Here is a 14,322-nt window from a genome sequence, read left to right as displayed (position 1 = left end):
GGGACAGAATGTGTTAAAATGGCTGCATTTCTGAAGAGTTGATGTGTGTTGATGCTGGGATACAAAGACAGGTGTATCCTGAGGAGTTGATGTGAATCATTGCAGGCTGATGTGCATCAAGACACCACTGCTGTGTCGTAGAAAAGGTTTCAGTCGTAGTCATCTGGACACTGTTTTCAGTCGTCAAGACGTTTCGGGTCCCATCCGGAAGTCATTCTCAATTGAGAAGGGTCAGAAAGACTTTTTAGAAAGCCAGCAAATGTCAAATCCGAGCTGCTGTACTCCTGTCTGTATCGCCTGGTGTGTGCTACAACATCAGTTAATGCAATGTGATGCCACAGATGTATGTTACACTGAAACTGTCTGTATCTGACAACAAGCCTGCCTTACAGGGCAAAAAAGTTGGCACGCCCCTTCTTCATAGCAGAGGTGGATTCTGGTCAGTGTCTACCGTGTTTGTACATTCACCGGGCTTGCATATAACTGACCTCTGACCTCAGGAAACACATCCCCGTGGGAGAGGGAAATGTGCCTGTGAGAGGCCCACTCGTGGGCAGCAGAGTGGTTTTATACACAGACTGGCATTATCTGCATCTCCTGCTCCACTCAAAGGACAGGGCCACTAAATATACCCTGTGAGGCCTTCCCAGGCTCCTCTGGGCTGGGGAGATGTGGCCACTGCTTGGGCCGAAGGCCAATGACATGGCGGCCGACCTCCACGAAAAGTATTTTTAAGGTCAATTACAGGGTACAGTGCCTTTAGATGGCCGACTGGTGCGGAGGAGGCCTCATATTAAAGGTTTATGTGGAGAAGGACCAGAGAAGTCTGCCTTAGCTCACCCCAGTTCCCATTGTTACCACACACCCACTGAGACAGTGCACTCTGAAGGATTCATGGGGTGATGCGTGCAGTGTGTGTGTGTGTATTTGTGTGTGTGTACTGAAAGAGAGACTAACATGGAGAATTAAAAAAACAAAAGTCAATAGTCTTTCAAAGATGGATTTTTATTTTGAAGTTAAAAATGAATCATTTATGTGCTGGTTACAGTAAAAGTCAGTGTATTAAGTCCAATTTATCTGGAAATTCTTGTGAATTCTGCTGTCATTTAAGGTTATTGTGGTCAACCTCCCTCCGACAGATAACAGGAGGACTTGTTAAGCAACTTCAGTGCAGAGTAATTTATGACATTCAGAAACACATACAACACTGTTCTCAAATTAGATGAGTCACAACCATTTGCTTTAAGTCTGCTTTTTGCTTAACATGGCATAAAGCTTACAATCCTTTTTATTCAAAGGATAGGTTCACATTTAACGTGATTCCAATGCAAAAGATTGAGTCTCAGTCCTCCTTCTGTGCAAAGGCATTCTGAAGTTCAATATAAGTCTGAGTTAGTTCAAGTGGGTATTTTCATTTTAGTACAAAATCTCTCTTTGTGTTACTATCCATCCACCAGCTCAGCAAAGAAACATCGTCCAGGAAAACACAAAGATGAAATTTCGCAATAACTAGATTATAAATTTGGAAGATACCCACTTGATTTGAATAACTCAGACTGCTGAAGCCTCATATTAGCTTTGATTGAACTTTAAAATGGATTTTGACCCCCATCTCTTACCTTGGAGTGGCACTAGGAAGGAATTTGTTCACGACCAGAATGAAAAGAATTAAAGATTACAGCTACCAGTAGCTTTGTCCATGTACATATGGGCATGTGAGTATTGTTTTAAGATTAAAAAAAGACTTTAAAAAATTTAACCTATCTTTTAATACCATAGTATTGATTATGGTGGTTTATATGGTGGTACTTACAAAATCACTTTTCAGCAAGCAGGCAGGCTTCGTAATGTTGGACGGGAACACAGTCTCAACAGAGAAAGCATGTAACGTTTTCATCCATACAGACACAGACTGATAATAAACACAGAATAGCAAACACTTTGTTGCTCATTAGAGGGCTTATCTTAATCCTCCGCTCCCACACATTCACTCACACACTCACACAAGCTTCATTCTCTCTACATAGGCCACACACACAGACCCACACAGCTGACCAACACTCAATATAAATGAGCATCCAGCAAGATGATTTTGGTCCTTTTCATGATTCATTCCAACACGACTCCAGCCGGCCATAAATACAGGCCTGTCAAAATGTGTTCTACCCCACAGAGAGGGGAGTGGTGGAAGGTATAGTAGACACCATTCACCTCTCTGTGTGTTTGGAGGGGGCAGAGGGAAGGTTGGAGTTGGTGGCTTTGGTCTCCATGAAGAGTGAAGTATTGATGGGACAAAAGTAAGGGGAAGGATTGAAAGGCCTATTTGTGCAGATGAGGGCTCTGTGTTTGGTTTGCTGTGGCTTGCTACAATTCAATAGCAGCTCTATCCACCCTTCTCTATTTCAACCCAGACGCTTTAATCGGAAAAAATAATGGCACCGGAAGATGAAACCCAAAGAGGAAACATCGATATGTGTTTTAGTATTTAAATCACTTTATCACTGTGCTCCAGACATAAATGACATTTTGAGTCAGTTACCCTTCAATTAGCTACAGTTTAGCCTGAGACACCAGTCTCGAGGCACAGCATAGTGATTATCTTGTTTTCACTGTGTGAGCATGATTAGCAAATAGGTTGGGTTTTTTAAGTGTCTTAGGATAAAAACTTCTTATCTATCCCATGCTGAGTAAATGAAGAAACATTTAACAAAAAGAATTTGAAATGAATCACGCATAAAACAAAGCTCCTATAGATATTTTTCAGTAGCTTGTGTTTCTTAAGTATCAAGTGCAACTTTGCAAGCAACACAATTTGCTGCAGGATTCATCAGGTTCAACTGAGATATTTATTGTTCTTTGTGAAAGACAATTGTAAGGAGAAGGAGAAGATTCTTGTGTGTGATTCACTTTAGATTTTTGGATTTGAAGGGGTGTGCATAAGACTGACATGACACCATCATAACCATGACATGAGACCTGTCATGAACATGAAGGAGTCTTTATGAAGGTTTATGACTGTTGTCATTAAGTGTCATTCGGTCAATTATGTCACTTTTAATGCAAAGTTGACATTGTTTGAGATGTCGTTGTTATGACAACTTGACATTAACCATGAAAAAATGTCTTTGTTATGACAACCTGACATTAACCAAGACAACATAGTCTGTCAATGTCTTTGTTATGACAAGTTGACATTAACCAAGAAAACATAACCTGTCATAAACATGCCATAGCAGGCCTAATTATCAAACTTAAAGAAACTATTTAGCTTTATGTGTTAACATTACATTATACTGTTATATGTGCTTTGTTTTGACATTGGCTGTCATGAGACCATTTTTATTGTGTCATGAATAATTCCCTTGACCTCAGGTAAAGTGGAACCATTTGGACTTGTCATAAAGATGTCATTAAATGTTATAAGGCCAGTTTGATGACAGAGTTCAGTACCGAGGTGATTTATGGAGTTACCTGATGGACAGATAGCTTTACCTTTTGCTTAAGTAACGTCAGCTAACCTAACCATATTGGTGGTGGTTGAGGTGAGTTTCACCCCTTCACTGTAAAGCGCTTTGGCTATAAAGCGGGCAGCTGGCTGCACGGCTAACCAAGCTAACTAGCTAACGGCAGCTAACAGTTACAGTTAGCAGCAGTTAGTGGTTATAATATTAATAATAATGGATTAATTAACATAACATTAGTGCTTTATCTTGATATTATGTCAGTCTTATGTACACCTCTTCAAATAAAGTGTTACAAGATGTAACATGTAATTCTTGCCTGCATCAGCACTGAGAAAGGTAGTCTTGTGAATGCTGTGCTCGAAGCAGCATCCCTAGGAATTACATCTATATTGAATGATTTACATTATTTAGGGAAGTAGTGTGCCCTATATGTAGCGAAGCAGAAAGTGAGTGTGTGGATGGAATGGTGGATAGGCGTTAGGCACATCCAACTTTCACACAGACTGGAGTTTGCCACCCATCACAGACCTACAATTAACGTTTGCAGTTTTATTAACCATAATCATGAACTTTCCATAACCTTAACCAGGTGTTTTAGTTGCCTTATCCCAACCATACCTACAGATGTGCCGATACTGACCTATTAAGTGGATTGGCCAGGACATGACCGATCCACATTTAAGATTATATAATAATAATAATAATAATAGTTTCTAATGACAGAATGTCTTTATAAAATTCATTGAAACTTTCCGCTATCTAACCCTAACCGTACCTCAAACACAGTTTATTTGTCATAACCCCATCTAACCTTCACCATACCCTAGTTCCCATGGTCATTTTGGAAATTGAAAAGTTTAAAAACGTTGTCACTGAACATAATTCGAGGTTCTGTATAATCATCCAACAAAGATGTTCTTGTCTGGCAATAAGCTTGCCTAAGCTATTCTACTTTTTTGAAGAAACATTTGACTTCTCTAGGACAGGAAAACAGTTTTACAATTAAAGCCTAAGTCTGTCTATGCTCCTCCAAGAACACAGAGCACTTAGGGTGGGCCTTTTCCCCTTTTTTCAACTCTTCCTCTTTCACCTCTAACCCCCCTGGTCCCACCCCACCTCCTCCCAACCCAAAACCCCACACCTTGTCTCCCTGGGAACATCATCACTCCTGGTACACATGGCGGGGTGAGTACACATCGCCAAGCTGCTAAGTCTACACTGGCCGGGGTGCCCCGTGTTTGCCCTGGGAGACGGGGCAAAGCCCATCACACCAGGGTGTGATGGGCTTTGCTCTGCTGGTCATGGCCATTGTAGGTGTGAAATTCCCAGAGCTGAGGCTGGCCACTCAGCCCGGCTGCACCAGAGCCCAAAAGCTGCACAGACAGAGGGAGGGAATGGATGTGTTAGACCTTTTGGTTAGCCACCATCATCTGTGTCTGAGTTGAAACCCGAGTTGAACCTGAGTTTTCAAAACTGCTAGCTGGACTAAGTCATTTTGTTGTTGCCAGCAACGAAGACGCATCTGTCCCGTGCCATATAACATAACCATATAACAAACCTACGCTATGTTTATCGTATAGGCTACACATATTGCCTACCTACAAGCTACCTGTTAAAACACACCTGATGTGCCTACTTGGTTGGAAGCGTGTTTCCAAGATAGGGTTTTCCTCCCGAGGTCTCAATATAAGCTTAAACTTGTGTTGTACAATTCAGGGAATTCAGTTACACACAATATTAGCTTTTCCTTCATTTTGCCTTCCGTGTCCGGCTGGCTGCCTCACTTCTATTGACCACACTTGTATTCGTCACAGCATAAAGCTGTTGTGGCGTGGCACAAGCTATTGTAAATAATGGGTTTCAGAGCTCAGTGGTGCCACTGTTGCGTTGTCTGAAAGGGCCATTACTATACTTTACAGGCTGTAGTATCATGAAGCTACATGCATGTCAAGCTGCATTAATTATTGTATGAAACACATACCTGAGGCTTGATCTTCTTCTTCTTCTTTAGCAGCTAAGACACTTCATTGTCAAGTCTTATTCAAGCAGCAGTCCTGGTTACCACACAGTAATGACTGTTTGTGCTTCAGAGTGCATCAACTGTTGTGGCACACAATGTGGCATACAGCCAGGCTAAAACACTTGACTCCACTGTCATCTTGCCATGGCTACATTGATTCATGCTTTTTTCTGTTGTCTCCCTGTGTTTTTCAGAGGAAAAGACAACCTTCTGTATATATTTAGGGAAGGTGAATGTGAGAAAGCTTTTCTCATTGCTATATTTAGCTTGAGGGAATTATATTTAGTAATAACTGTACAGTAGGTCAGTTAATGTCTATCTGCACATTGCTTCCAAAAGGTCAAAATTTTATTCATTTTTTGACCCAGGTGTTACTTCCTAAGAGGAGGTTAGAATACTCTAAGGTCATTAAAACACTTTATATGTTTAGCATTGGTGTTTTATATGACTTTTTCTGCCACACAGAGAGAGAGCGAGAGAGACCATTTAGACACCTTAGATGGTTGAGGATATGGGTTCAAGGATAAAGTATAAAACAGCGTTTCTTTAATGCACAGGGCATTGAACTAAAAATACTTGTTTAGACTAGTATAATACAAACCATTGGTGATATACACAGGCCCTAGGGCTGGATTTAAACAATCTCCATATTCATTCTGGAAATGTTGAGGAGTCAATCTTAGGTTCCCTCACTTTGATACATCTCACAAAGGTTTTCTGTGTTAACAACACAGAAAGTCCCCTCTCTTTCCATCTGCCTTGACTCTGTTTTCAATTCAGGTCGTTAAGAGTGAAATTTAAATTTCACAACAACCTATGATTGAATCCTGAAGTCTAATATGATTCCAGCTGCCAACGAAAGGCAAGTTGTCTCTAAACATTAAATCCTATTGTATGTTCTTGTTCCATTTATCCAGTTTAGTTCACTTGCATGCATATGTGATCTTACCACAAACTATTCTTAGTTATTGGCGTTAAGAAGTTTAATTCTGCACTATAATATTGTAATCCCTTTTGGCCCATCCCAGCCTGTTTGTTTTGCCAAATGTGTGTGATGCCTGACAGTCAGACCTTTTCCTGTGGCTTTTGAAATTCAATCACAGAGGCAGCCTGTTTTGGCTTTTCTGTAACTTGAAGTTCCTGTGAGATGATGCTGTTGTTCTTCCTCCAGCTTGCTCTTCATAAAGGGTGTTTTTAACCCAGTGGTGTTTAGATATTCACCCATATATCCCCTTACTTAGATATTTAATGTTGTCCTTTTAACAAGTGTGTCATAATCAGTGCTTTCTTATGCAATCAGGAAGACATTTGAAGTTTTTTGTTGTGACACAGCTCTCTTTTTCAAGTGTGAAGGAATCTAATTGAAATCTGTTATTTGTAATATGCATATTTTGCACCCAGCAGCATGTGGCATTCTCGTTAGACATGGAGCTTGGGTTTGTTTGTTTATTTTTTTCCTAATGAGTTGTATCTCAGTATGTCTGTTGCACTGGATTAAATGAATAATTGAAATAAATGTGGGAGGAATTGCTCTTGAAAAAGAGCCACCCTTAAAATTAGCAAGGTGCAGTAACCTCAGTTATAAAATCAAGAGGCACAAAGGTTCATCCTTCCAAAAACAGACACAGGGAGCAGGGTGGGAAAGATCCTGTGTAAAAAGGTTAGTGCCAAACTTTGCCTCGTCCCTGTCTGTAAATGGACTGTATGTACATTACAGCTCAACTCAGCCCCTAGTGGCTGGATAGAATATTGTGTCCTTTCAGTAAATTCCACCTCAGTCCTATATCCCAGTTTTAGATCCCGAAGAACGATCACATTTTTTTTGCTGCAAAGTGTGGCTGACAGCCTGTCATTACTGTTCTAATTTTCCTTATTATATGGCCACTTTGTGCTATTTTTATCTATTTACTATCGTTATGGTAATGGCAATACTTGATTACATAGTAGACAGTAAACAAACAACAGCTTTCAGATGTTGGATTAGTTTTTTCTCTGTCACTAAAGCCCCAGATTAAAGACATAAAACACCACAGAAGGGCTGTCCGTGTCTCTGGTTTTGGAGGATTAGTGTTTCTTAGCAATAAAGTGCACTGAAATGAGTTTGTCTACCCTTTCTCTGTCGTCCCTCGACCAACCCACTCGGTCTCAAACCCTAGGCCCAGGCCTGGGCTTTCACAACCTACAATGAAGGCAGCCCATAACCTTAAGTACTGTTTTGTGTACCCGTGTAAATTTAACACCATTATACAACAGAGAGGGTCTGTGTAGGTGTTAATGCTAGTGTTGGAGATTGCCAGAAATCTGTATAATCCCTGCTTACCTCATCATGTGCTGCCAAAAATGTCCTCCCTTTTTTATTACATTTTGCAGACTTTTTGCGTCATTTTCTTCCTTTCTGCGATCTTTTGAATCACTTAATTTTTTATCTTGTAATCCTCTAGTTCAGGGGTTTTCAAAATCCAGAGTACCCTCTGCCCCACCCCTTAGTTTACTTGCTTAGTTTGCTCAATTCCTGGCTGCTTTTGGGATCATGACTATGTTATTTGATCCCATAGACACTCAGCATTTGAGCCAAGATAGCCTAATATTGCTGTTTGACATAACTTCAGACTACACCAAAATACATAAAAAGGCATTTATTAGTTTCTGACTCTGGGAAAGTGGGAAAAACAGTAAAATTCCCCAAAACTACTGTATCTCTGAACTATCTCTTTAACCAAATCACACACATTTAGGCTATTCTATGTGATCTTCTTTTGATAACTAATGTAATATTGTTTCACTGCGGTTCGTTGAGCCTCCCCTGGGGAGGCCAGCCTCCCACTTTGAAAACCTCTGCTCTAGTTCTTCATGTTGTTTTGGAATACAGTATTTGTGTTTCCACTCGCTGTTCTTTTGATTATTCCTAGGTCTTTTTCTGTGAAAGTACTTCAAATGGGACACCATATGCCGGACTAGCAGTGTTGGTTGATGCAGTGATGTGCTGTGGTGGTGTCTCTTTCTAATTTTCAGCAGGATCAAGGCTCAACTGTCATTCTATGAACTGGAGCCTAACCTACAGCTTTTACCAGCAAATGCCTTCTCTCAGATTCTTGGAGAATCACTACTTTGAACATTAATTTTTGTTATTTCATGTCAATGACCTACAGTACAGTTTGACCCCTTGCCAACACATTTTTCCTAATTATAAGTTGATCTGAAACTTTAAACTTTACTGTTTTTACTCCTCTTTTCTTTTACTTTGCATCTCTCTGTCTGTGTCATGGCCCAGTTTAAACTGGCAGACTTGGTAGAGCTAGGTTTGTGTGTGGTGGCACTGGGGGCAGGGTGCAGAGCTTTCCTGGGTTGAGTGTACCCAGCCCCTCATAATTACAGACAGTAAACAGCTAGCGCTTTTAGGCCTATTTTCCCCGTCTAATGGAGAGAGAGTTCACTTTGGCAAAAGAAGAAAAGGCAGAGAGGATGAGAAGGAGGGGGAAGACAGACTGAAGATGAAGAGAGACTGAAGAAACTGTCATCCTTATTTTGAGTGTTGACGATGGAAGCAGTTTGCGAAGAGCTGGTGAGACATAGAGGTTTATAGACACACAAACACACAGAGACAGACATTGTCGCCACCCCATAGAACCCAACACACACACACACACTCATACTTTTCCTGAGCGACAGTCTTTTGATGTGATCTTTCTTACAGTAAATCTTAATTAGAACTTCCAACAACCCCTGGTTAAATATGTCTCTTCACGTTTTACTTTTCTCCCCAAAACTGTCAAAGTGATCACCCATCTTGCTCTGTGTCTCTCTCTGTGTCTGTGTTATTTTTCCGTCTGCCTCCCTGCCTGTGTCCTTCCCTCTGTCTCTCTTCCCCTCTCTTTCAAGTGAATCTCTGCTGCCTTACACTCTTCACTCGGTCCAAATTTAATTCTCCTCCTTCTGCTTTTCTTCTTTTACTTCATACTCATTTAACACCAACCCCACCACCTCCCACCTCACACACCAATGCACACACACACACACTTTGTCCTTCATCATTGCATTTTCAAGTGTTTCACTGCAAAACTATTAAGCTCTGAAGCAGTATACTCAATGTAAAATTTCATAACAAACAAATAACAGTTTGTGGATTCAAACCATATGCTATATGCCACCTCTCTGTCTCTTCTTCCCTCCTCTCTCTCTGTCCCTCTCTCTCTGTGCACTGCACAGCGCTGGCAGGCGGTGGGATGGGAGGTTTTCTTTGGCAGTCTGCTCCCCCTCTCTTGGCTGGGACAGACCCTGGAGCGTGCTACTGGCTGGGAGTGTGGAAGGGAAGCGGGGAGGTAGTGAAGGAGGAGGGGAGGGAGGGAGTGAGTGAGAGAGGGCTTGGGAGGAGGGAGACTGGAGGGATGGAGGCGTGGTCTGCAGCTGGTAATGAAGTCTTCTCTTTTCATCCTCAGAAGGCAGAGTGTGAGCGGACGGGCCCGGGGTCTACGCGGCTCCACTGCTTTCTCTGCCTGTAGTGTGCTGAGCGCCGCTCCGCTCTGCACTGTGCCTGTCGTCTCAGTGCCCGTCTCCCACAGCTGAGAGATACAAAGATACCGAGGCTGAGAAAGACCGCTACAGTCATGAGGCTTTCCCTTGTACTGGCTCCACAGCATTACTCTTGAGGTAAGACTTAACTACTGTCTCCTCCTTCTGTGCTGCTCCTGCCTGTCTCTCGCTCACTGCTCTCCTTTACTGTCTGTCTGTCTCTGTTGATTGTTGTGGTGGGGGTGGGGGTGTAATGGGGGCTGTCCGTTTTAGGTCCCTCCCACTTGAAATGTGTGTTTGTGTTTGTGTGTGTGTGTGTGTGCACATACAGTATGTGTGTGTGTGTGTGTGTGTGTGTGTGTGTGTGTGTGTGTGTGTGTGTTTGTGCATGTGTAAGCATGCACACATGAATATACTGTGTGTGTGTGTCTGTCTTTGCACATTTCCTGCGCTGTTTATGTATGAATGCAGAATGACGCAGCATTCAGTAAAAAGTTAATGTGTTATTAATGGTGATAAATGTCTCCTACTGGTCAGGCAAGGAAGAGGTCAGACTGGGGCTGAGACGTTTTAAATGAGCGTGGATGTGTGTGTATTATTTATTTGCACTGTTGATTGCTGTTTAAAGCAGAGAGATGCAACAGGCTATTGGGGCTCATCTCTGTAAATAATAAAGGACAGGAGATAGTCTGTACTCATCTGCAGCCCAGTGACACCAGGCTTTGAAGTGATTTCAGTGGATCTGTCCTCCTCCCCCCTGGGCGATTCAGATCCGGCCTGCGACTCACTCACTTTCATCCACATTCCCTTAGAAATCCATCCATCTGTATTCTTTCACTCACCTCCTTCCTGCTGCAATTCACCCTATGAGTTCTTGCACCCTGATACCCATTGGTGAGGCCTTCACCTCCCATATTCTCATAGACAGTATTCCTATGGTTTTATTCTTCATCCCCACTAGTCAGACATGCTTCTAGCGAACGGGTCTTTCCGATACCTCTCCCGGAAAAAAAAACCTAAGCGACTTTCCATTAGTTTCTGCTGGGCCATGAGAATTATGGTTTCCCAAATGAATAGTATACAGGAGCCCAGCTTAATTGAAAAAACACAAGCATGGTCTGCCATGAAGGAGACAGTCCTTGTGTCACTGTTGAACTGTGCGAATGTACTTTCCAGAGCTGGCGAGGGGGAGAGAAAGAGAGAGGAAAATACAAAAAGAGCATGAGATAGAGGACAGACAAAAAGCTGAGGCAAATAAAATTATGAAATAAAAGTGTGGTGAAAGGACTGATTGAAAACATTGTGGGTACTATACAGTGTAGATTTGGAGGTGATCAGGGGACACAGAAAATTATATAGAAATTCTTCTGAAGGAACCCAGAAGAAAAAGAAAGCAGTACTGTGTGTGTGTGAACTTCCAGTTTGGCTTCATCTGGTCTGTCAGTCAGGACAGTGTGTATAACAGGGGATTTTTAGTAGGACAGAATGGCAGAAGGAGGCCATCATGAGACTGTTTGCTGGTCATTAAACCCCAAAGGGCAACAATAGAACCCACAGTAAAACCTGCTTGATTGCAGTCCAGCTAACAGCAGCAACTCTCCCATGAGTTTCCCAACAGGGAGTCATCATAACATTTAACCCTACTGAAGCAGTCTGCTCAGCTGTGAGAGTGTCGATATTGTAAACAGACCACCAGTGAGCCTTTAGGGAAGTTTGTTTTATGTTTCTGCATTTCCCATATGAACAATACTTGACATATCCTATCAATATCTGCCTCATTATCTTATATTGTGTCTGCTGTCTTTGCTGCCCCCCACAGTCTATCTCCCACCCTCTCTGCCTGTGTTTGTATGACATGTTTGTGTGGCAACCCCATATGGTGATGATTGAGACCCTGTCATTGGTTCAGATGGCACATTTGTCACACACATGTTTGCCTTCAGCTGCTGTTGCTAAGGCTTGCAGGGCTGCAGGGGAAAGCATCTCTTGTTGACTTCCTCACTGGGTGGCTCATTTGTTTGTGAGGGCACCAGAACCCCTGACCCCGCTACCACCTCCTGCTTCTCACACTGTCCGATAATGTAACTCTAGACTCCCTGACAGCCCCACTGCCCCCACTCTTCCACCACCACCACTACACTCATGCATGATTACCGGGAGAGAGAATTATGGAAAGATCAACACTTGTAACCATAGGTCTTAGTTAAAGTCTTCTTAGGAAACATCCACAGGGATCCTGAAAATGTATGCAGGCAGGATGACTTCACTGTAACCAGAGAGAGTCTGTGGAGCTTGAAGTGTGAACAGAAACCTCAGGAAGTGTGATTTAACACTCCAAAGAGAGACACCTTCTTTTCTTTTTATGATTAATACACCAGATAATGTGACTATGACACTACTCACTCTAAGTATTATATCTAGTTCAGTATCTAAGGGGCATGATAATGGCTATAAGGTTGGTTTAATATCAGCTCAGCAGGTACTGTCCAGGCCAGTTACTAAGGTTACATAAGACTGGGGAGGTTATTTATCCCTTAATTCCCATGTTGAGTGATCCGGTCATGACTTCTGACCTCTCTGCCTCACTCCTGACAGGGCTGAGATGACTTTCATTAGGCTTCAGTAGTGAAAGCTGAACATTGACCTCAACCTCAGAAGAAAATGCTCATGTTAGGGGTTTAATCTACCCTTCATCACCACTGTTATGGTGTTAAAGAACTGGTTAAGATGGTAAGATAAGAGATTATGGTGAGGTTGAGTAAATGAAAATGCAACTTATTTGATAATGGTTCTCCGGCAACCATTTGAATCAGCTTGTCTTTGACACACAATATTGTCCCTCTAAAACTCTAATTGCTTTGTTCATCTAGACTTAAACAAATGTACAATTGTCATATTTCAAAGCACAAAACTTAGGGGCAGTCACCATATGGGCTCATACAGAGACAGACACAAATGTCTACATGCTTATAATCACAATTTATGCATTACACACTGATGCGGTCAGTGACAAAAATCTAGTCAACATTTTCTCAGCAGTGATTTGTAGATATGAACTAGTGTTGCCTTGCTTAAATATCCTAATACTGTTTTCCTTAAACTTGTACTGACAGCTGGCATCAACATACTGTAGATATTCCCCAGGGAAACACACACCACTCTGTCATTGTGAATTACAAAAAGATACGTGATGTGGTCCCTGGGAACGGCACTCCTCTCTCTCCATCTTTTGAATTAGAAAAAGAACAGTTTGAAAGTGTTGCTACTTTAACGTGAGCAAAAAACACAGCATCAGCAAGGAGAAAAAGAAAGGAAAGAAATAATTCCCTTAGTTGGTCATACCTAAATGGCATGAGTTATGAATCTATAATAAATAATTGTATTTAGATTTCATTTGACAGGCGCCCCAGATTTGCTCCTAGTCCCTAAAACTTTGAGAACATCGGAGTTGGTGGTAAAACCTTTAGAAAGCCAAACCTTAATTTTTTTGCCCATATAATTTTCAGCTAAATTTAAATACATAATTGAAGAGTTGCCTTCATGATGAAAAATCAACATTTTGTGTGTCAACTGATCATAACTGAAAATATCGGCCTGTGTTTATTCTTGATTTACAATCATGGATCATGCCTCAAACATTAATGAGCTATAGTGTAGTTGCTACAGTAAAATATATTGTGGTATGAATACATTTTTTTTGGTAGAGCTGAGGATGGAAACCATAGTGTTAGCTAAAGTGTTCTTTCTCATGGTTTTTGTCAACAGATTTTCATGACCTACACTATCATGGTTGGCAAATGTCTCTGTATAGTTTGAATAGTCGGATAACATATTTGTCATTATTTGCGCTGTAGATATTGAGGGCATGACAGCATGAGCTGTCTAGATACAGACAGTAAAGTGAGCTTTCAGTGACAAAATGTGCATTAATTATAATACCTACATTTTTTACTTTTATACTCCTTTTCTTGAATTTTCTATAATGCACCCGCTTTGTTTTGCTCACTTCATTAAATAAAATCAATACTAGGAATAAAGTTTTGTTCCAAGGGCCTTGTTTAACATCAGGACGCTCTGGAGTTGAACTGCTTGAGCTGGCTATGCAGGTCTGTCTCCATCTCTTTCTCAGCTCAGCTCTACTGTCACCCTCAAATTGCTCAGCTAGGCAGCTCTCTGAGCACCTGTTTACTTACGGTATAAATGGTCTCATCTGACATGACTTTGAAGGGCCTTTAAAATAAGAAGGTGCATCAGAGTTATCAGTTCCTTCGTCCTCCATCCTCTCTGGTGCCCTCTCCAGCTGACCACCTAGGTGCCCACACCTAGAAT

The 14,322-nt window shown here is 41.7% G+C and overlaps 1 protein-coding gene across 3 annotated transcripts in view; it reads left to right on the top strand.

Moving 5' to 3' along the window:
• The window catches only part of LOC122874522 (zinc finger protein 469), a 208,160-nt gene that overhangs the window by 155,365 nt on the left and 38,473 nt on the right, over positions 1-14,322 (top strand). For all 3 annotated transcript variants that reach the window (XM_044192508.1, XM_044192507.1, XM_044192506.1), the window contains one exon: positions 9,921-10,131. The gene's annotated coding sequence lies outside the window, so the exon portion shown is untranslated. The remainder of the gene's footprint in view (positions 1-9,920; positions 10,132-14,322) is intronic.

Source organism: Siniperca chuatsi, linkage group LG4, assembly GCF_020085105.1.
Source record: "Siniperca chuatsi isolate FFG_IHB_CAS linkage group LG4, ASM2008510v1, whole genome shotgun sequence".
NCBI lineage: Eukaryota > Metazoa > Chordata > Actinopteri > Centrarchiformes > Sinipercidae > Siniperca > Siniperca chuatsi.
The sequence above is the reverse complement of the archived record's forward strand: the minus strand, read 5'-3'. Positions and strand labels throughout refer to the sequence as shown.